This window comes from Miniopterus natalensis, chromosome X (genome assembly GCF_054644295.1).
Source record: "Miniopterus natalensis isolate mMinNat1 chromosome X, mMinNat1.hap1, whole genome shotgun sequence".
Lineage (NCBI taxonomy): Eukaryota > Metazoa > Chordata > Mammalia > Chiroptera > Miniopteridae > Miniopterus > Miniopterus natalensis.
This window is the reverse complement of record NC_142103.1, coordinates 88,535,063-88,556,016: the sequence shown is the minus strand read 5'-3', so window position 1 is coordinate 88,556,016 and position 20,954 is coordinate 88,535,063. Positions and strand designations below refer to the sequence as shown.

Sequence of the window (20,954 nt, the reverse complement as noted above, 5' to 3'; positions counted from 1 at the left end):
ATGTGGATGGCGCATGGGCGGGTGGAGAGACTCCCGGATTCCTGTTTTAAAACTTACAAGGTCAGGGTTTTGCACCCGGCAATCAACAAGAGACCTTTATTTAGCACCCAGTACCTTTATTGCGAGATGGTCAAGCTGGGAAGGGCGGGGCTAATGCTACATTCAATCCCGGCGCTTGACCGGGGGAAGTGACCCCGCGGCTACGGGGAAGGCAGTCGAGGCTCAGTGCTTTTTGTCACCCAGGGTGAGCTTGTCGAGGACTTGCTCTGCCAGGCTGGCTTCGTCGGCCCTCAGCGTGAGAAGATTGGCGAGATGGAGCCTCAGCTCTTGGATGGACCTCACCTGCTCTCGCAGGGGGCCCTGCTCGAGGAAATTGGCCAGGTGGGCGTCGTTCTTTTCCGTGGCCAGCTGGTGCGTATGGAGCAGGCCCTGGTGGACCCTCATCGCCAGGCGCTGGGCGCACTCCATGGCCTTCAGGCCGCTCTGCCAGCGGCTGCGGCCGGGCCCGCCGATGCCCGTGCCCGTGGCCCTGCCTCCGCCGCTGCGGGGCAGGCGCGCGCGGGCCCCCAGCCGCAGCAGCCGCTCGGCGCGCTCCGCGTGCTGGGCCGCCTGCCGCCGGAGGACCTGGCCCGTGCGCTCCGAGGCCTCGGCGCCGCTCGCGAAGTAAGACGCCAGCGACCGGTACACGCAGGACGCGTGGAGCTCCAGGGTCACCTGCCGCTGGACGGCGGCCTGGCAGGCGGGGCGGTAGTTCCGGCGCCCGCGGGAGGGCGGCGGGGTCGTCAGCGCCGGTGGCAGGAGCGCGGGGACCGTCAAGGCCCAGGCGGCGCCCAGGCGGGGGCTGCGGGGCAGGCAGCGGCGGCGGAGGCCGAGGCGGCGGCGGGGTCCCCCGAGCGCACCCAGGGTGAGCGACTTCGGGGGGCCTGAGGCCGGCTGCTCAGGAGTCAGGCGGCAGTTGGCGAGGCTCTTAGGTGGAACGCGAAGCGGGGGACCGTTAAAAGCGGCGGGGGACGGGGGGGGCTGGGGGGGCGTTTAGAATGTGAAGCCAGTCCCCGAGGGAGGGGTCGGGCGCAGTGTTCCAGGTTCCGCCTGCGCCGGGCTGCGGCGGGAAACGCGGGCCGCTCTGTGCCGCGTGTGCTGAGACCATCAAACAAACAAACAAAACAGCTCTGTTGAGATGTAATTTATATACTAGAAAATTCACCTTTTGCAAGTGAACATTTCCATGGTTTTTCGTTTACTTACCGAGGTGTGCAGCACCACAATCTCCTTTCACAGTATGTTCGTCGCTGCAACACGCGGTCCCCTACCCATGAGCTGTTCAGTCCCCAACCTGCTTCCCCTCAGGCAGGGCAACCACTGATCTACCTTTGTCCCTACAGATTTGCCTGTTCTGGACATTGCAAATAGATGGCATCCCACCATATGTGGCCTTTTGTATTTGGCTTCCTTTACTTAGCATAATGCTTTTTAAAAAAATTGAATTTTTTTTTAAAAAATTGAATTTTACTAGTTCCATTACTCTAGCACTTTTGAATGTATGTACATGTATATTGCCTGACAGTTTTTAATAGTGTTTTAAGAAAACATTGGAAGTTGCCTCTGCCCCTCCTGGTGGTCTCCCTGCATTGTGTCTGTTGACTTCCTTTTGTTTGTATCTTGGAAAAATGCCTCTTGGATTTTTTTTTTCTATCAGAATGTGACTCTTCGTTCATGAAACAAAAACATACTTGAAACCTCATGGCGGCTTCTTGGTTGTGATTGGGCCTGTTTGCCTTTTTTACAGAATTTGCAGATTTTCAGAGATTTGCATTGCCTTCTTTACCGGAGACAGCATGTGAGAAAGTCACAAGGCCCAACCCATACGTTCTATATGCAGACATACCAGATTGGAATTACTGGAAATTTCCTGCAGAGAAAAACCTTCATTTGCATTATGGATCCGGAATCGGTGAGTACTCCGCAAAAGTATATACATAAAATGCAAGTGCCACAATCATCTAAACTCACACTGTACCACCAGATCATACTCAACAATGGTCATAGCAAGTCCTAGTGATGATTATAGAATATTAAAGAGTCTTTCTTCACTATTTAAGTAAAGCTGCAACAAACATAGGGTTGCCTAGAGTATTTCATTACATGGATATACCACATTTTATTTATCCTTTCATCAGTTTATGGACATTTGGGTGGTTTTCTTTTTTGTGGCTTTATGAATAATGCTGCTATAAACATTTGTGTATACGTTTTTGTGTAGACATATGTTTTTAATTCTCTTGGGTATATACCTATGAATGGAATTGCTGCGTCATATGATAACTCTCTCTAATAGTTTGAGGAACTGCCAGAATGTTTTCCAAAGTGGCTGCACCATTTTACATTCAATGACCAATGCGTGACGGTTCCAACACTGTTATTGTCTGTTTAAAAATTTTTTTTTGCTCATATTAAGTGGATATAAGGTGGTATCACATTGTGGTTTTGATTTGTACTTCCCTAAGACTAATGATGTTGAACATCTTTGTATGTGCTTATTGGCCATTTGTATACCTTCTTTGGAGAAATGTCGATTCAAATCCTTTGCCCAATTTTAAGTAGAATTGTTTGTCTTTTTATTGTTGAGCTGTAAGAGTTTTGTGTATATTCTGGATACAAGTGCCTTATCAGACATATGATTTGCCAATATTTTCTTCTGGTCGGTGAGTTGTCTTTTTACTTTCTTAATGGTGTCCTTTGAAGCACAAAAGTTCTTAAAGGTTCAACTTATTTTTTAATTCTTGAGATTTTGATGTTATATCCAAGAAACTGTTGCTTAATTCAAGGTCAAAGATTTACACCTTGGTTTTCTACTAAGAATTTTACAGTTTTGGCTCTTACATTTAGGTCTCTGATTGGTATTGAGTTAATTTTTGTATATGATGTGAGGTAGGGATCTAACTTTGTTCTTTTGCATGTAGATTTCCAGTTATCCCAGTACCATTTATTGAGAAAGCTATTCTTTCTGCATTGGATGATCTAGGCACATTTGTCAAAAATCAGTTGACCATAGATATATCAATTTATTTCTGGACTCCCAGTTGTCTTCTGAAATCTGTATATCCAAGCTTATACTAGTACAACACTATTTTGATTATTGTAGCTTTGTCGTACGTTTTGAAATAGAGAAGCATGAGTTGTCCAACTTTATTCTTCTTTTCAAAATTGTTTTGGCTATTCTGGGTCCCTTGTATTTCCATATGAATTTTAGGGTACGCTTACAAAGTTCTTCCAAAAGAGCCAGCTGGGATATTGATAGAGATCGCATTGAAACTAGATAATTTGGGGGACTATTGATATCTTAACAATATTAAGTCTTTTGATCCATAAACCTGGGGTGTCTCGGCCCTCTTAAAATATAGATTCTGATTTAGACTGGGGCCCAAAATCTGAATTTCTAAACAAGCTCTCGGGTGATTCCAGACTACGCTCTGAGTAACAATGCTCTAAAAGGGAGGAGTCTTCCATCCTTTGTTGTCTCAGTTCATTCAGGCTGCTGTAACAAAGTACCATAGACAGGGTGGCTTATAAACAATAGAAATTTATTTCTCACAGTTCTGGAGGCTGGAAACCCAAATCAGGATGCCAGCATGGTCAGGTTCTGGCAATAATGCTCTTCTGCGTTGCAGAGGGACATCTCACTGTGCCCTTACATGGCCAAAGGGGCAAGGGAGCTCTCCAGAGTCTCGTTTATGAGGACACTATTTCCATCATGAAGGCTCTACTCTCATGACTTAATTACGTCCCAAAGGCCTCACTTCCATCACATTGGGTTAGGGTTTCAGCATATGAACTTGGGGAGGTGGGATGCAAACATTCCATCTCTAGCATTTACTGAGGTTTGGAGTTAAGGAGAACACATATGTATTGGCCTCTACAAGCAGAAATGCCTGTTCCGACCTTACAGACAGTGCTTCCGGTAGTTACAACAGGTGGGTTTCTGTGGGAAAGGGGAGAGGTCTTCCTCCTATCAGGAAAAATTGTGAAAGACTAAATTTTGCAAAGAAAAAGTTTACTGGCTGTCATTTTCAGGGCACCCTTAGTTGATCTTGAGCTATTTTATAACTCTAAATTGTGGGAAGCTAATAACGCAGATTATTCTTGTCCACAGAAAAGCAAATGAATTGTGTCTGGTGGGATGCAACTTATCTGGGCCTCATTTTGCATCTATATGTGCATTCATCTCCACATCCCTTAATGCCTGGCTCTGAATTTGCCTTGGAATCATTTGTAACATCTTACTGGTTTCCTCATTAATGAATGAGTGAAATAAAATCTTTGACATGTATTTATTTTATATTTACATGGGAGTCACAAGTTGGTTTTTCTTTAGTTATCTCCTGACATTCCTCATTCTCGCCCCAGCCCCACTAGGAACCCACTCAAACCCCGCGGGAGCTGGCTCAGTGCCTCAAGTGCTTTAATGGGCTGCTCACCAGAGATGTGATTCCAGAAAAGTATTGAGGATGTAAAGGCATAGAATTCCTAACTGGCTGTGGACTGGAAAGATAGCATCTCTGATGGGAAGGAGGCAGGGGGTACTCCAGGGAAGCAGGGAGCCAATGCAAACCAGCGGAGGAAGGGGGCATTTAGAGAGCAGGCTACAGGGGGGGCCTCATTAACAGAACACTGTAGCCACTATGGGGCTGAGGCTGGCCCGGTGCATGTCAGAGAGGGCAGAAAACTAGGCATGGCCGGTGAAGACCCATAGAAAACCAGAAGCAGCTGAGAACCGGGGGAGTGGCGAGAGCTTCCAGGCAGGGAAAGTAATAGAGAGCAGTTGGAGTGGAGGGTTCACTGACTCGCAGGGCAATCTGACAGGCTGAGGTCCATCACCTGGGTAAGATTAACTCTGGAAGGAGGTAGGAACATGAGCTTTGGGAGCCAGGAGAAAGGACCCTAGTCAGATCACTGAAAGGGCTGTTGGGACCCACAGATACTGAGGATGTGGAGTGTTCAGGAATGGGCCACAGGCTCTGCCTTCCAGAGGAGGTTCCTTCCAGCTGGTGATCGGAGGTAGGGAAGCTCTAATGCATTCTGGTTGGCTCCACCAACAGGCATCTTTTTAGCACAAAAGCCATAGGAAAGTTCTGTGGTGGCTTCTGTTTGGTTAGGTACTGATGAGACATGTCCAACACCCACACACATTATATTCTGAAGAGGGGAATGCCCCTTCCAGTCTCCACTTCCTCACTGTTCTCATTTGAGGGTGGAAAGGGGAATTGCTTCCTTGAGGGCCAAAGGGAAGGCCTCTAAACTGAAACATGCCCATTGCATGTACTGGTGCGTGCAAGTCGATGACTGATAGTGGTTCAGTGAAATACGCATTTTCTTTAAGGGTGCAACCATTCAGTTTTATTCAGTGGGCTGGATAGCCTCCATTTGCCTCTCCAGTACTGGTCTCTGTCCTTCATCTTACTCTGAGCCCTGGGAGGCTGGCCTGTGTGGACTGCACCCATGGGCCCCTGAGCCCCCTGCTTTTGGTTGGGTTCAGCCAATGGGAGGCACTGGCAGGACATGGGAGGGCAGGGAGAGTGAGGTTGGGATATCTATTGTCTTGATTTCTTCTCTTCAGGGCAGATAATTAAGAGGCCAATCTATTTCCTTTTTATAGATTTTGTTCCCTGGGTGTGGTAGGACCATTCTCAGATGGGCCTTCTGCAAACACTGCTCACTTCAGAGGAATTTACTCCAAAGAACAGATGTTCTTTGGCTCAAGTTTAATGCACAGCCTAAGAAATTCATGAGGACCCAGAAACTAATATGCAGCTGTACATTCCTTCAGGCCAGAGAATAAATGGAGCTGACAGAAGAAATAAAGTACCTCATCTAGGGCAGTCTCAGGCAACAGTAATGGCCGAGGTGGAGCTGCCATCGCAGAGTCAGGCTCCAGTTGTGTAGCTGGCGCATTTCTCTGGCCCCTGGCTCCCTTGTTTCCTTAGGTGATTGACTCCTTGGTTACCTCTCATCTAATTTGTGGGCCCATGAGAAAGGGGAGCGGGAAAGAGAGAGCGGGGAGAATCATTTTCTACTTGTTAGAAGCCATGTTAAGAAGTCTGGTTGGGGAAGGCGTTGACTTAATAAGATTTGAGGAATATCTGTTTATCTCATGTAAACCTTTGTCTTTCCTTGCTCACCGTGCACTGCTCAGGATCACAGCTTGTGCCGAGCGCTCCGCACAGCATTTGCGTGAGTGCCATCAAGGCAGATAAGGGATTATAGATGCCGACTATTTAATTGGATGCCTCTTAATTATTTGCTCCTTGGCAGGAAGGCATAACCTCAATTGCAGATAGCCAAAAGTGCATTTAAAAAGCTTTCTAAATAGAAGATAAGTAATTTTTATTCTGCGACATTCAGTTCCTTCACAGGGAGCACTAGGTAGAATGGGACTAGGGTAAGCAATGCTGCAGTGGCAAATGAGACCGAAAAATCTCAGTGGCTCAAGACAAGATAGATGTATTTCTTGCTCACTTTACAGTCTGGAGCAGGTGAGGTGACTCTTTCGTGGCTCTTCCACAGTGGCTAACTTATAGATGCAGGCTCAGTTTCATCCTGCAGTTCTGCCAGCTCGGAGTGCTTCGCTTCCAACAGTGCAGAAGGGGAGACGAAGCACGGAGACCTCCCATTTACTCTTGGTGGCCTAGGACCAGACTCCTAACTTCAGCCCAAGGCAGCTGCGGTGGAAGCTGGGAAATGTAGGCAAAAACGTGTGATAGTCAGTGAGCAATAGAACCTTTTTATCCATGTACATTTTATCTATTTCTCCTAGTTATTTTTATTTATTTATTTTTAAATATATATCTTTATTGATTTCAGAGAGAGGAAGAGAGGAGAGAGAGATAGAAACATCAGTGATGAGAGAGTCATTGATCGGCTGCCTCCTGCACCCCCCCCCCACTGGGGGTCCAGCCCACAACCTGGGCAGGCGCTCTGACCAGGAATCGAACCACGATCTCCTGGGTCCTAGGCCGAGGCTGAACTGCTGAGCCACGCCCGGCCGGGCCTAGTTTTTTTTTTTTAATTACTTATAACTCACATTTCCGACCACTGTTATTTGCTTCCTTAGTTATTGGAGTATATTTATAGCAAGGATTCTTTTGGAAGAAACCTACACAGTTGTGCGTGTAATACTAAGTAATGCAGCGTGCATGGTCCCAACTCCATATAAATGCTCCTGGTATTCCATCATGGTCATGTTTTTCTTCCATCTCAGGTCCTAGCTTGACATTTAGACTCGGATCCGACCCCGTCTCCTGCCTAAAACCCCTTCTGTCTGAAGTGCACACAGCCTCCTCTGAAGATCTGTAGGGACCAGTGTCCACAGGGCTAGCATGGCAGTCGATCATAGACCACCCAATGACGGCTCGTCTGCAGTTGCCTTGAACTGTTAATCGTCTCCTTTTCTGTTGTGTCCCTTTGGTGCTATGTTGGCCCTGACTCATAAGCTCTTGGAGGGCAAACACCCTTTCTTTGCCTCCACAGCACCCAACAAGGTAGAATAGCACAAAATAGATACTCAAAAACTTTGGTCGGATTGGATTGGATTGATAGAGTCAGCAAATATGTATTAAGCATCTAAGTACCATTTTCTAGGATCTGTGCTAAGAACTATGGGTAAAGCCATGATTAAAACATAGTGGCTGTCCTCAAGAGGCTTTCAGAATTTTAGGAGTAGACTGAACACAAACCAAACTAGCTACCAAAGCAGGGTATGGCAGCTGGTCTCCAAAGATGGCCCCCCAACCTCCCGCCCCGCCCCCCCGTGTTTGAGCATGCTGCTGCTCATTTGCAGAGTTGGCACTTATTTTTCCTGGCTCAGTGACTGCCTTGACCAGTAGAGTGTGGTGGAAGTGGTATTCAGGGACTTCCAAGAGGATGGGCAGAATTTTCCTCCTTCCACTCAGAAGCTTCACTCTTGGAACTCCCCGTCTGAGTCCAGCCACCGTGCTGTGAGAAGAGCAAACCACATGAAGGAGGGGACAAGAGGCTGAGTTCCCAGACGGTAGCCCACGCCAGCTGCCAGCCATGTGAGTGAGCCATTGGAGATATTCTGGATGATCACAGCCCCAGCTGACATCACAAGGGGCAGAACAACCACTGAGCTCACCCACTGAATTATGACCAATAATGAAGTGGTTGCTGTTGGAAACCACTGTTTTTGCAGGAGAAGGGGGTTGATTTGCAGCAGCAGATCGCTGAAACACAGGGCTAGAAAGTTTTATCAGCATAACAGGTCCACAAAGGAAGGGCGAGAATGAAGGGAGCTCAGGAATGCCCTCAGAGAGGTGACGATTGAAATGATGAGTAGAAATTCCCCAGGCAGATCTTGTCAGGAAGGGAAGGGCTTTTCAGTTAGTGACCCTACATGAGCGAAAGCATGGGGGTGTGAAGCTGTGCTGCACAGAGGAGCACAAGCAGTTTGTGATGGGTGATGTGTGAATGCAAGGGGCAGCTGTAGGTATTTCGAGAGAAATCAGAAAATCCAGGAGCCCAGCTCTGGGATTTATTCTCTACCCAATGGTGTACTTGGGACTTTTCAAAACAAGGGAGTGTCAAAATCAGATTTTTGTCTCTGATAGATTACTCTGGCCTGAGTGAGAGGTAGACTGGCAGGGCATGAGACTGCAGAGGAGAACATCTGAGGGACTTGGATAGTGATCAGGGGGAGAAGGTGAGGCACGGAGAGGAAGGATGGGATGCGGATGTCATCGATGAGGGAATCAGTAGGCTTTGAACACGGATGTGGGTAATGAGGGAAAGAGAGGAATCTAGGACTCCCGAGTTTCAGCCTTTGATTCCCCATTCTTGAGACTGGCAATGCAGGAGGCCAAGCAGGTGGGGAAGAAGGCAAGGACCTGGGTTTTAGTTGAGCCCTGTGAGTTGGGACATCCTAAAGAAGAGGCCCGGTACGACAGTGACTCCTGCTCAGGAGAAAGGGCTCAATTAACATAATAGTTTTTTAAAAAGGTATCCAGGACCTGTGCAGAAATGAAGCTCCTTTGTGGGTATTTATCGTGTTATAAAGTAGTAATATTTTTGTGGAGAGTATGTCTGAAAGATAGTGTGTTAGTCGGCAGGACCCTGGAGAGATAATATAACCGGCAAGAGGAGTGTTAGGATTTATTTTTCCATTAGCAATAATGGGTTGTGGAGAGCTATAGACTTGCTCATCCAGGCTCTTTTGCGGCTAATTTGACAGAATTTGTCTTGAGACCACAAATATGGGTGTAGTTTGTGGCTGTGAAGGATTTTCTCTGTGTGAAGCTAACTGGCCCACCTGGGCTTGAGCGCAGTCTGGGCGCTATTAGGCCCACTCTCCAGGCGCCTGAGCAATCTCCCGGCATGAGGCTGTAGGATATGCCAATCATCCTAATTATAGATGGTACCTAAAGGTTTGCAGCAAGGGGAAGTTAGTTTGATTTTCTAGAAAAGGTCTGAAAGCTCATCATGGTTTTGTGATTCCAAACAATCCAACTTGGTACCACATGGTACTTAACTAGGTGATTATTTTGCAGACAAATGGAATACTCTTAAGCAGGTATCTACTGCACTGTGATAAAGGGTATTACAGGCTTCCTGTGCTATGTTGACAGAGGTGTTTACACCCATCACTGTGTACACGGAGAGCTTGATTTGACCCCAGCAGGTAATTTGCAGCGGATCTGTGTGAACGCTATAAATGGAATTTTACTGCTTTTAATGGGCCCTGAGAAGAGCAGAGTGGGCATTTGATCCGAATCTTGACTCTACCCTGGGACAATCCCCAATTATGCTGTTAACTTGCTCATTTTTTTAAATTCTCCTGGCCGTGGAAAGCTCATGCCCAGTGCTAGAGTCTGCCTGTGCTCCTCTCTCCACTCCGACACAGGCATGTGTCATCAGTCAGAATGGGCTACAGAGTGCTGCGGTAACAAATACCTCCCCTTCTCAAATCTGTGTCTTAACTTAGTAAGAGTTCAATTCGCGCTCAGGGCCAGCGAGGCAAGTAAAGTGCCTAGGGCACAAAATTTAAGGAGACATCTAGTCTCGGGGGTCATGAAAGCACAGGGTCTCGCTTATACTAGAAATGCACTGTGCGTCCAGAAGATGCCCTGTTCATGATTGCCACACAGGGATCCAGACCGATAGAGGCCTCATCTCAACATATACTTCCCCGGTCCCCGGAGCGGTGGGATAGGAACATGGCAGATTGCATTACTGGCTCTTAAAGCTCCCATTGGTTAAGTGACGTACGTCGCTTCTGCTTCCATTTCATTGGCCAAAGAAAATGCCATGCTCTGACTTCAGAGGGGACAGAGAAATGCCACCCCGCCACGTGCCCGGAAAGTGGAGAGCTGGAAGTGTTTGGCAAACACGCCAAATGATTTCCGTAGCCCTTTGCCTCAGTTCTCTAGTCACAAAGGGCGCTGGCACACTGAGCCCCTGGCACCGTGCTCATGGCTGTCACGGCTTGCAGCCTGGAAGTGGCATGGATTCTGGGGACAGGCAGCGGGCGGTCGTGGCTGCTTCTGTGCGCCCAGGGAGGCTCGTCAGGTGGGTAGGCCGCGCTCCTTGGTGTCACCTGCTCAGCCGCAGTGTCCTAGGACAGCAACACCCTGGAGCACAGCTCCTCTCGCCGCAGTGTGCTGTATGCAGTGGCTCTAGTCGCCAAGGCTTGCCAAGTCTCAGCTGAGGGAAGAGCACAGTCCCTGTTCCTTCGCCTCTTCATTCCTCTCCTGCTCTCTCTTTCCCATAACTTGTTATTTAACACCAGGAGGCTTTGGGATATATTCTGCAGCGGAGATGTTATCCTAAATCGAGTTGCTCCGTGTCACCGCTTGGGGGAAGTGAGCTGTGGGCTCCAGAGAGAGTTGGGCAGAAAGAATAAAATAGAATAGAAAGAGAGAAGAGCAGAGCAGTGGGCTCTTGCCTTTGATGATTATTTTTATTTTTAGTCGTCTTTACACATCAATCAAAGCATAGTTGTGAAGTGTAAAAAAAAAAAAAAACAAAAACAAAAAAAAAAGCAAAAAAAAAAAAAAAAGCTTGTATTTGTCTAGGAAACCTTTTCCAAGGAAGTTCGGATAATTCTCACACTTCATCAGTTCTCACCAGATACCTTTGACTCAGATTCGGCACACCCTCCGCCTCTCTATAGGCGAGGCCGCAAGAGCCCTGGCTGGTTAGGAGGCTCGCTGAATGACTGGAGTTTGAGGATCACAGTCTTTTGGGGGTTTCCAACTGAGCCTTTAGCTTTTCCTGGGGTAGTAAACCCATGGGTTTAATTTTTGCAGTGAATTTGAACTTGTGTTTTGGATTGACTGTAAGGGGATGCAAGGGAACTTTCTAGAGTGGTGGAAATACTCATAATTTGATTGAGATGGTAGCTACCATGGTGTTAAAGCTCATCAAGCTGTATATTGAAAATCTGGGCTTTTGTGGTCTGTAAACTATACTTTGATTTAAAAAAAATACAAAATATTCAAGGATTCAGACTTCCGGGACCCTTGATCTAACTTGCAGTATCCCCAAATGCTCTTAAATTTTTTTTCCTCGGGAAATATTGAAAAACTACATCTTCCCCCGCGGTCCCTTGATTCAGAGGAAATCAACCCCAAGTGTCCCAGCTTGACTTCCTCCGCTGGGGTCTGAGTCACCACGGGGGCTGGCCAGCCTTTGCTTATCTCCTGGTAGCAGCTCCCGGTCACAGTGGCGGCAGGGCACAGTCATGGGAAAGCTCCCGCTTTGTCTGCTTAGAATCCATGGAAATACATGATGCGGGGAAAGGTGAAGGCCAGAGCCCCGGTCGTGCGGGTGCTGAGTGGAACGCACCCCCTGCTCTTCGGCTCCCACCTGCCGGCGCGGCGCTGGCGGCTGGAAGCAGCTGCATCAGATGCGGGCAGAGCTGTGCTGCCTGCAGAGGCTGGTGTGCGGGAAGAGGGCAGGGGACGGAAGGGTGCCAACTAAACACGGTCCCCTTTAATGCCGCAGAGTATTGCACTGCGAGCTGGAGCTGGAGCTGGGTTGGTGTCTCCTCTGCGCTTACTGAAATGCGAGACTTGCTGGAGAAAAGAGGGGGGACCCCACCACTGTGTGATACCCTGCCTTGGAATATCGTGAACAATTGTGGGATTATGCTCTCTCCTTTTGGCCTTTTTTGGGTCCCTTGCGCTTTCGAATGTTTTGAAAATCAACAACCACCCTTATGACATGTTATCCATTTATATTATGTTAAGCATTTACAGTTTTATATTTTTATAACTATGAAGAAAATACATTTTAAAAATGGGGATGTCCTGGGTGCTAAAAAGAAGTCTATGTAGTTATTTAAAGGGAACCTGTTTTGAGTACTCAGACCTTCTATCCCTTGAGTACTAGAGCAAGTCTTTCAAAATCTGGGTTTCTCTTAAAAGTTCACTTAATGTTTGGTTTGGTCTGGCATTTTATTTTATTATTTTATTTTATTTTATTTTATTTTTATTATTTTATTTTATTATTTTATTATTTTATTTTATTTTATTTTATTTTATTTTATTTTATTATTTTATTTATTTTTTAGTTTTCCAAAGATTTATTGAAGCAGAAATAAATTGGTCAGATACTTATTAGGAAAAAGCAAATAGTATTCAAAAATACTTTAAAAAAAAGTATTCTAGCACAAGCCTTCTTTGTAAACTAGATTATGTTGTAAACTTTTTTCTAAATTTCTTAGGAGTTTTTTTGTTTTTTTTAAATTGATTTGAGAGAGAGAGAGGTAGGGAAAGGGGAAGAGAGAGAGACACATGGATTTGTTGTTCCACTTATTTCTGTGTCATTGGTTGATTTTTGTATGTGCCCTGACCAGGGATCAAACCCACAACCTTGGTGAATCACGATGACGCTCTAACCAACTGAGCTACCTGACCAGGGCCAGGGGTGTTAGTTAAGAACTAGAGCTTGTTCCTATTCCAAATCTATCCTATGCTTCTGAAAAACTTCTGAAAGGCACTTGAAAGCTGTTTCTTTAAGATATGGATCTCTTTTTTATTCTTGCTGCTATTATATTGCTGCACAGAGTGTGCAGTTTTCATTCCAGATCATCACGATGCCGAGAAGTTTCATTGATAACCTGCCCGTCTCCAGTTTCAACTGTCATAATCAGAAGTGTGCTTTTTGAGTGGGTGTCAACCAGAGGGAGTGAATCCAGACTGGTTTTCCTCAGGTTCAGGGAAGAAAAGTTTGGGAGAGGCAGAGCAGTCCTCCTCGCCTTGCCTCGCCTTCCAGCAGCTTCTCGTGGGTGGCAATTTCAATGTCAAGAGCCATCTTAACATTCAGCAGGTCTAGGTATTCATGAAGGTGATGAGCCACTTCTTTTTTTTCTTTTATTACATTTTATTAGTGAAATTTTCAAACATATATAGAAGTAGATAGGATATTGTAATGCATCTCTTCTGACAAGGATTCCACTTTACACTCAAGGTCAAGATGTGCGAAAGCAGCATTGTCAACATCCTGTCTGAGGGACTGCAGGGCACTCTGGGCTCCTTTCTCTGAAGCATCTCCTGCAACTACTCCTGGAGCCGCATGATGTCTTTGCTCAGCTTGTCGAGGGGAGGGCAGGGGAGGGGGTGAAAGAGAGAAGAGAGAGAGAGACTATAAAGCAAGAAGGCCAAGTTTCAAAAATTACACCCAAAACCGTTTTTACTACTTTATCATCCCATCAGAAAGGCCATTTTAAACCCTTAAGTATTTTCACAAGCCATTAAACTTTTTGCTATTACATGTTTGTTTGTTTTTGGCAAGGAATGTGTAAAACAGTCTTACCCTTAGAAGTGAATTTAGGTGATTATATAATCTTGGCGTAGAAATCTCTAAGCATGACACCAAAGCTAGAAACCATAAAGAAAAATATTGATAACCTTTATTACTTGAGGAAAAAACCACCATAAACAGTGTTAAAATATTTGACACATGGGAAAACATTTGCAACTCATACGACAGAAGACTAATGCTCTTAATATAATAAGCTCTCTTTCAAACTAGTAAGAAAAATTTTAATACCACCATATAAAAATGGTCAGAGAGTATGTACAAGTAATTCACAAAAGAAGAGGGCAAATGGTCAACAGCCACATGAAAAGATAATCTAACTGTTAATAAAAAATCACGAATGAAAACAGTAAGGCATAAGCACCCTTTCAGGTAAGGAAGATGCTGCAGACAGACCGAAGCCAATCTGGGAGTCCAGCAGGTGTCAAGGCCCTTTAATGAAGGTGTTAAAGCTGGGTGGTGGCTGTACATACCTGCCCCCGCCACCTTTGCAGGGGCTGCTTTATCCCTATGACATTAAATACAGCCCTGGCCGGTGTGGCTCAGCTGGTTGAGGGTCGTCCCGTGCACCAGAAGGTGGCAGGTTCGATTCCCTGTCAGGGCACCTGCCCGGGTTGTGGGCTCAATCCCTGGTCGGGGCATGTTTCTCTCTCACATCGATGTTTCCCTCTCCCTCCCCCTCTCCCTCTCTCCTCCCCCTCCCTCTCAAATCATTAAAAAACATTAAATAAAAAGAAATTAAATACACAACTGAATTCTCCAAATTCTCTCAAACCTACGAACGTTTATTAGCAAGCAAGTACAAGAGAAGATGCAAGGCTTATTGGGGAGTGGATGTTCCTCTATCCCCAATAATGCGACTGGCTGGTTTTGTAGATGAGTCAGGATCTGGCAGGATCAACAGGACCTTGGAGCTGGAATTACCTTGGGCGCATACAGACACACTGTCCATACAAGAATTGAAAATAAGTGGGGAGAAACGGTCCCCGCCGAATGCTACCTTTCTGAAAGGCAGTTTGCCAACGTGTGTAACAATAGCAGGTGGACGTACTCTACAGGCTAGCAGTCCTGCTGGTGGCATTTTATCCGAAGGAAGTAGCTGAGATCTGTCCACGGGGACGGCTTGCATCGTTTTCAGTAGTGCAAGGTTGCAAACCATCACAGTCTTCTTAGACAGCGATGCGAAACAGATCAGTGGCTGCTTGACAGTGGGGTGCGCGTCAGAAAAGTTTGGAAGAGGCAGAAAGGGTGGAAGGGATGGGAGGGCTGTGCTGCAAATGGCCAGGGCGAATGTTTCGGGGTGACGGACACGCGAACTACTTTTGATTGTGATGATGATTTTATGAGTAGTACAGACATAGGAAAGCTTCTCAAATTATACAATTTAAATATATGCAGTTTCTGTGTCAATTATACCTTAATAAAAAGTGTTTAAAATAATTCTGTCAGTAGATAATGGATAAATAATAATAATGAGAAGGAATTTTATGGAGCACTTAAAATGTACCTGATATTGTGCCAGGTGTTCACGAATATCATCTCTCCTGATTCTCACCATAACCCGTTGAATTCGGAGCTACTATTATCCTCATTTCTCACAGATGAGAGAACAGGTGTAAAGGACTTAAACGACCTGTTCACAGTCACATGGCTAGAAAGTGGCTAAGAGCTGGAGTCAACAAACTACAGCCCATGGACCAAATCCAGCCTGCCACCTGTTTTTGTAAATAAAGTTTTATTGGAACACAGCCATGCCCACTTGTTTACATATCGTAGATGTCTACTATCACACGACAGTGACAGAGCTGACTAGCTTGCAGCAAAGGTCATATGGCCCATGTGATGGTTAATTTTATGGGGCACCTTGGCTAGGCCACGGGAGCCGGAGATTTGGTCAAACATTATTCTGGATGTTTCTGCGAAGGTGCTTTTTAGATGAGATTAACACTTAAATCAATAGGCTTTGGGTAAGGCAGATCACCCTCCATAGTATGGGTAGGCCTCATCCAACGAGTTAATAGAAAAAAACTGATGTCCCTGGAGGTTGAGGGAATTCTGCCAGCAGACGACCTTCAGGCATGAGCTGCAGCTCTTGCCTGGGTCTCCAGCCTGCTGGTTCACCTTGCAGATTCTGGACTTGCCAGCCTTCAAGCCGTGTGAGCCAGTTTCTCAAAATGCCTCTTTCACTCTTCATATATAAAAATATCTACATATCTACACATACTTATATAGATATTGCTATACCTATAGATAGATATCTAGATAGATGGCTAGAGGTAGAGAATGATGGCTCTATTTATAGGTATCTGTAGATAGGTAGTTATAGATATCTGTAGAGAGATATCTATATTTATCCATATGTCCTGTCAGTTCTGTTTCCCCGGAGAACCCTAACTGCTACAGCCTGCAAAGCCTAAAATATTTAATTGGCCCTTTACGGAAAATGGTGGCAGACCCTTGGCTAGAGCCAGGATCAGCATCCGGAGAATTTGAATGTAGAGCTTATACCCTGAGCCACTATTGTACCCTGCCTCGTGGAACATCCAACCAATGGAATATTCCATGGCCATTAAAAATTATGATATCAAGCTGTACTCATTGCTTTGGAGAAATGTTCACAGTGTATTGCTAAACAAAGAAAGCAGGTTACTCCTGCATTTACGGCGTTAGCACATTTCTGTTAGAAAAAGCGTACATTGGGAAAGGTATGGAAATGCACACACTGGATATGTTAACAGCAGTTTGCACCAGGCAGTGCATTATGGGTGATTTTTCCTTTTCCTTTATACCTCCTTGTATCGTCTGAATATTTCATGGTGAGCATATAATCAGAAGGAAAAAACCAGCAGATTTTACTTTGAAAACGGAAAGAGGAAAAAAACAAACAGAAATGAAAATGGAAAGAGAGAGAATGTCTAACGATTTGTTTTTTTATACTACCTCAAAATGACCCCATGTCAAAATGTCCAGGTCAAGGTATCTATGTCAAAATGTCCTTCATGGCATAACAGTGGCAGTTGTAGAATGGCCACGGCCCTCTCCATCAGGTCTTGCTAGTTCGTTTTCCACTCGGCAGGCGGTCTGAGCGGTCTTTCAAAAGCACTCATCTCATTGTACTTCTTGTGCTTAATTTTTTCAGTGGGTTCCCATTTAAGCCCAAGTTGTCGTCAGCATGGCACACAGGGTCTTGGTCCTTGGCCCTTGCTGCACCTGTCTTTCCCACTCTGTTCCAGCCAGCTGCTCTATCTGCAGTTCCCGAAGACACCCTGTTTCTTATCTTGGTCTGACAAAAGTTATTCTCATTATTGCCACTGAAAGCAATAGCTAGATCTTACCTTTTTTTTTTTTAGTGCCTACCACAGATAGGCGAAATAAGTGTTTGCTAAATGAAAGATGAGTTAATGTATAGAAGGCAGAACCCCTGATATGACTGTTAATGAGTTTTCAACTTTGGCCCTGGACAAGATGGCCAGAGAGGTTACATGTAAGTCATTCAGGTGTTACTCTAATTGCAGTGTTGTTGTTGTTGTTTTTTAAAATATATCTTTATTGATTTCAGAGGGAGGAAGGAAGAGTGAGAGAGAGAGAGAGAGAGAGAGAGAGAAACATCAATGATGAGTCATTGATCGGCTGCCTCCCGCACGCCCCCTGCTGGGGATCGAGCCCGAAACCCGGGCCTGTGCCCTGACCGGGAATCGAACCGCAATCTCCTGGATCCTAGGTCGATGCTCAACTGCTGAGCCACGCCCAGCCGGGCAAATTGCAGTGTTCTTTAGTTGCATTTTGGGTGTATTGACTTGGGACCCTAATCATCATATATAACATTGCTTGAATAAAAATGTGTATTTTAAGTTCTTTCCCTCTGTGTCAAAGACTGGCTAGATGTTCATCAATTTACCTCCTTTTCCTGGGTGCCCGGGAAAATAGTCTCTCTCAGCCTTCCTTGCAGTTAGGTTGGGAAATTGTGACTGAATTCTGGCCAGTGAGAATAGGAACAGAAATGTTCTGTGACTTCCACAAATGTGCCTTCTACATCTCCTTTTCTGGTCCACGTGGCTCAACTCAGAGGCCTCCGAAATGGGAGAGTTGCAAGATGGAAGGAGGCTGGTCCCGAATCTCTGATGTGGACTAGAAATAAACCTTTGTTGAGTTCAGCAACTGAGATTGCGGGATCTCTTTGTTACCGCAGCCCAACCTAGCCTCTCTGACTGTGTGATCTTCTAAAGAAACTTACAAGACTCTGCTTGTTTTTGAGTGGGGCGGGACTTGCACAGTCACTTTAATTTGACATTTCAGGATGCAGATGTCGAAGTGCTTCTCCTTACTCAGCTTCCTCGTTTGTATTTTCCAAATGATTTGAAAGAAAACATGGAGTAAGATAAGGACTATTCAGTAGGAAGCAAAAAATAGTACAGAGCACAAATAGCTCACAATCAGCATAACGATTCTCGCTATTAATATGAAGCTTTCATTTCTTCTCTTTCTGTTATAGTTTAGAAATCTGCTCTGTTTAATAGAAAGCTCCAAATATACTGCCTTTTCGATGAAAGGGGCTTGTGCAAATCTATCAAACACATGAATATATTACGTGTTGCATTTCTTGATTCATTTATGTAAGAATGGAATCAACCCAAAAATTAATTAGGACCTACTACGTGTGTTCTGTTGTTCAGCGATGCTCTGTTCAGTTGGTATTCAGATGGGGTGGCTGGCGGATTCAGTCTGTTTGTAGTAATGCTCATCTGTTAAATAATCTTTGCTAAATGTGACCAGAAATATAGAATTTTTTATTGGCAATTATGATCCTAGGGCTGCATGTTACTCTGTTAGACATCTGGCTGCCAATTCTATACAGGATCTTTTCATGACCATCATATACTGCTGGGAACATTAATTTACTCTGAAGAGCAAATTAATTGAAAAGGTCTTTTCCAAACAAAACACATAAAACGATGTTAGCATAATGTTTGCAAATGTAATTATTTGACCCAGGGTAGGGATCTTCTCTGTGCAGTTTTGCCCGATTCCTGTTTGCTTAGTACAACCTCCTTGTGCTCCCACTTTAGCTTGTTTGAATCTTATATCATTATTTATAGCAATTATTTCTTTTTAAAAAATTATGTTTGTTGTTGAAAGTATTACAGATGTCCTCTTTTCTCCCCGCCTTAACCCCCTCCTCCCCACTCCAGGCCTTCACCATACTATTGTCTGTGTCCATTGCTTATGCATATATGCATATAAGTTCTTTGGTTGATCTCTTTCCACCTTCCTCCCTTCTCTCTGAGATTCGACAGTCTGTTGCATGCTTCCATGTCTCTGGATCTATTTTGTTTGTCAGTGTATTTTGTTCATTAGATTCCACATGTAACTGAGGTCATGTGGTATTTGTCTTTCTCTGCCTGGCTTATTTCGCTTAGCATAATAATCTCCAGGTCCCTCCATGTTGTCTCAAAGGGTAGTAGATCCTTCTTTTTTACAGCTGCATAGTATTCCATTATGTAAATATACCACAGCTTTTTTATCCACTCATTTACTGGTGAGCACTTAGGATGTTTTCAGATCTTAGCTATTGTAAATAATGAGCTGCTATGAACATAGGGCGGCATATATTCTTTCTGATTAGTGTTTTAGGATTCTTAGGATCTATTCTTAGAAGTGGGATCACTGGGTCCAATTGCAGTTTCATTTTCAGTTTTTTTAGGAACCTCCATACTGTTCTCCACAGTGGTTGTACAGTCTGCATTCCTACCAACAGTGTACTAGGGTTCCCTTTTCTCCCCATCCTCACCAGCACTAGTTGTTTGTTGATGTATTGATGGTAGCCATGCTAGCAGGTGTGAGGTAGGTGGTACCTCATTGTCATTTTAATTTGCATCTCTCTGATGATTAGTGACGCTGAGCCTTTTTTATATGCCTCTTGGCCATTTGTGTGTCCTCTTTGGAGAAGTGTGTATTCAGGTCTTCTGCCCATTATTTAAATTGAGTTGTTTGTCTTCCTCTTGTTGAGTTGTATGAGTGCTTTATATATTTTGGATATTAACCCCTTATCAGATGTATCATTGGCAAATATGTTCTCCCATACAGTGGGCTCTCTTTTCATTTTGATGCTGGTTTCTTTTGCTGTGCTGAAGCTTTTTATTTTGATGTAGTCCCATTTGTTCACTTTTTCCTTTGTTTCTCTTACCCTAGGTGATTTATTGGTGAAAATTCTGCTCTGTGAGATGTCTGATATTTTGCTGCCTACGTTTTCTTCTAGGATTTTTAATGGTTTCATGACTTACATTTAAGTCTTATCTATTTTAAGTTTTTTCTTGTGTATGGTGTAAGTTGGTGGTCTAGTTTCAGTCCAATTTTTCCCAGCACCATTTATTGAAGAGACTGTCTTTACTTCATTGTATGCTCTTGCCTCCTTTGTTAAATATCAATTGAGCATAATAGCTTGGGTTGATTTCTAGGTTCTCTGTTCTGTTCCACTGATCTATATGTCTGTTCTTGTGCCAGTGGCAGGCTGTTTTGATTACAGTGGCTTTGTAGTATAATTTGATATCTGGTATTGTGGTCCCTCACACTTTGCTTTTCTTTCTCAAGATTGTTACAGCTATTTGGGGTCTTTTTGGTTCTATATAAAATTTTGAAGTATTTGTTCTAGATCTGTGAAATATGCCATTGGTATTTTAATAGGTATTGCATTGAATCTATAGATTACTTTGGGTAGTATGGACATTTTAATGATGTTAATTCTACCAATCCATGAACACAGTATATTCTTCCACTTATTTATATCTTCCTCTGTCTCTTTTTTCAATGTTCTATATTTTTCCAAGTACAAGTCTTTTACCTCCTTGGTTAAGTTTATTCTTAAGTGTCCTAATTTTTGTTGTTGTAATGGTAAATGGGATTGTGTTTTTAGATTCTCTTTCTGAGAGTTCATTATTCGTGCACATAAATGTCATTGATTTCTGGGTGTTAATTTTGTGTCCTGCTACCTTGCCAAATTCATTTATGAAATCTAGTAGTTTTTTTGTGGAGTCTTTAGGGTTTTCTATGTACAATATTATGTCATCTGCAAATAATGACAGTTTTGCTTCCTCCTTTCCAATTTGGATGCCTTTTATGTTTTCTTC

At 44.5% G+C, this 20,954-nt stretch overlaps 1 pseudogene; it reads right to left on the bottom strand.

The window, feature by feature from the left end:
* Window positions 1-222: 222 nt before the first annotated feature.
* Window positions 223-1,742, bottom strand: LOC148090609 (ferritin heavy chain pseudogene; annotated as a pseudogene).
* Window positions 1,743-20,954: the final 19,212 nt, after the last annotated feature.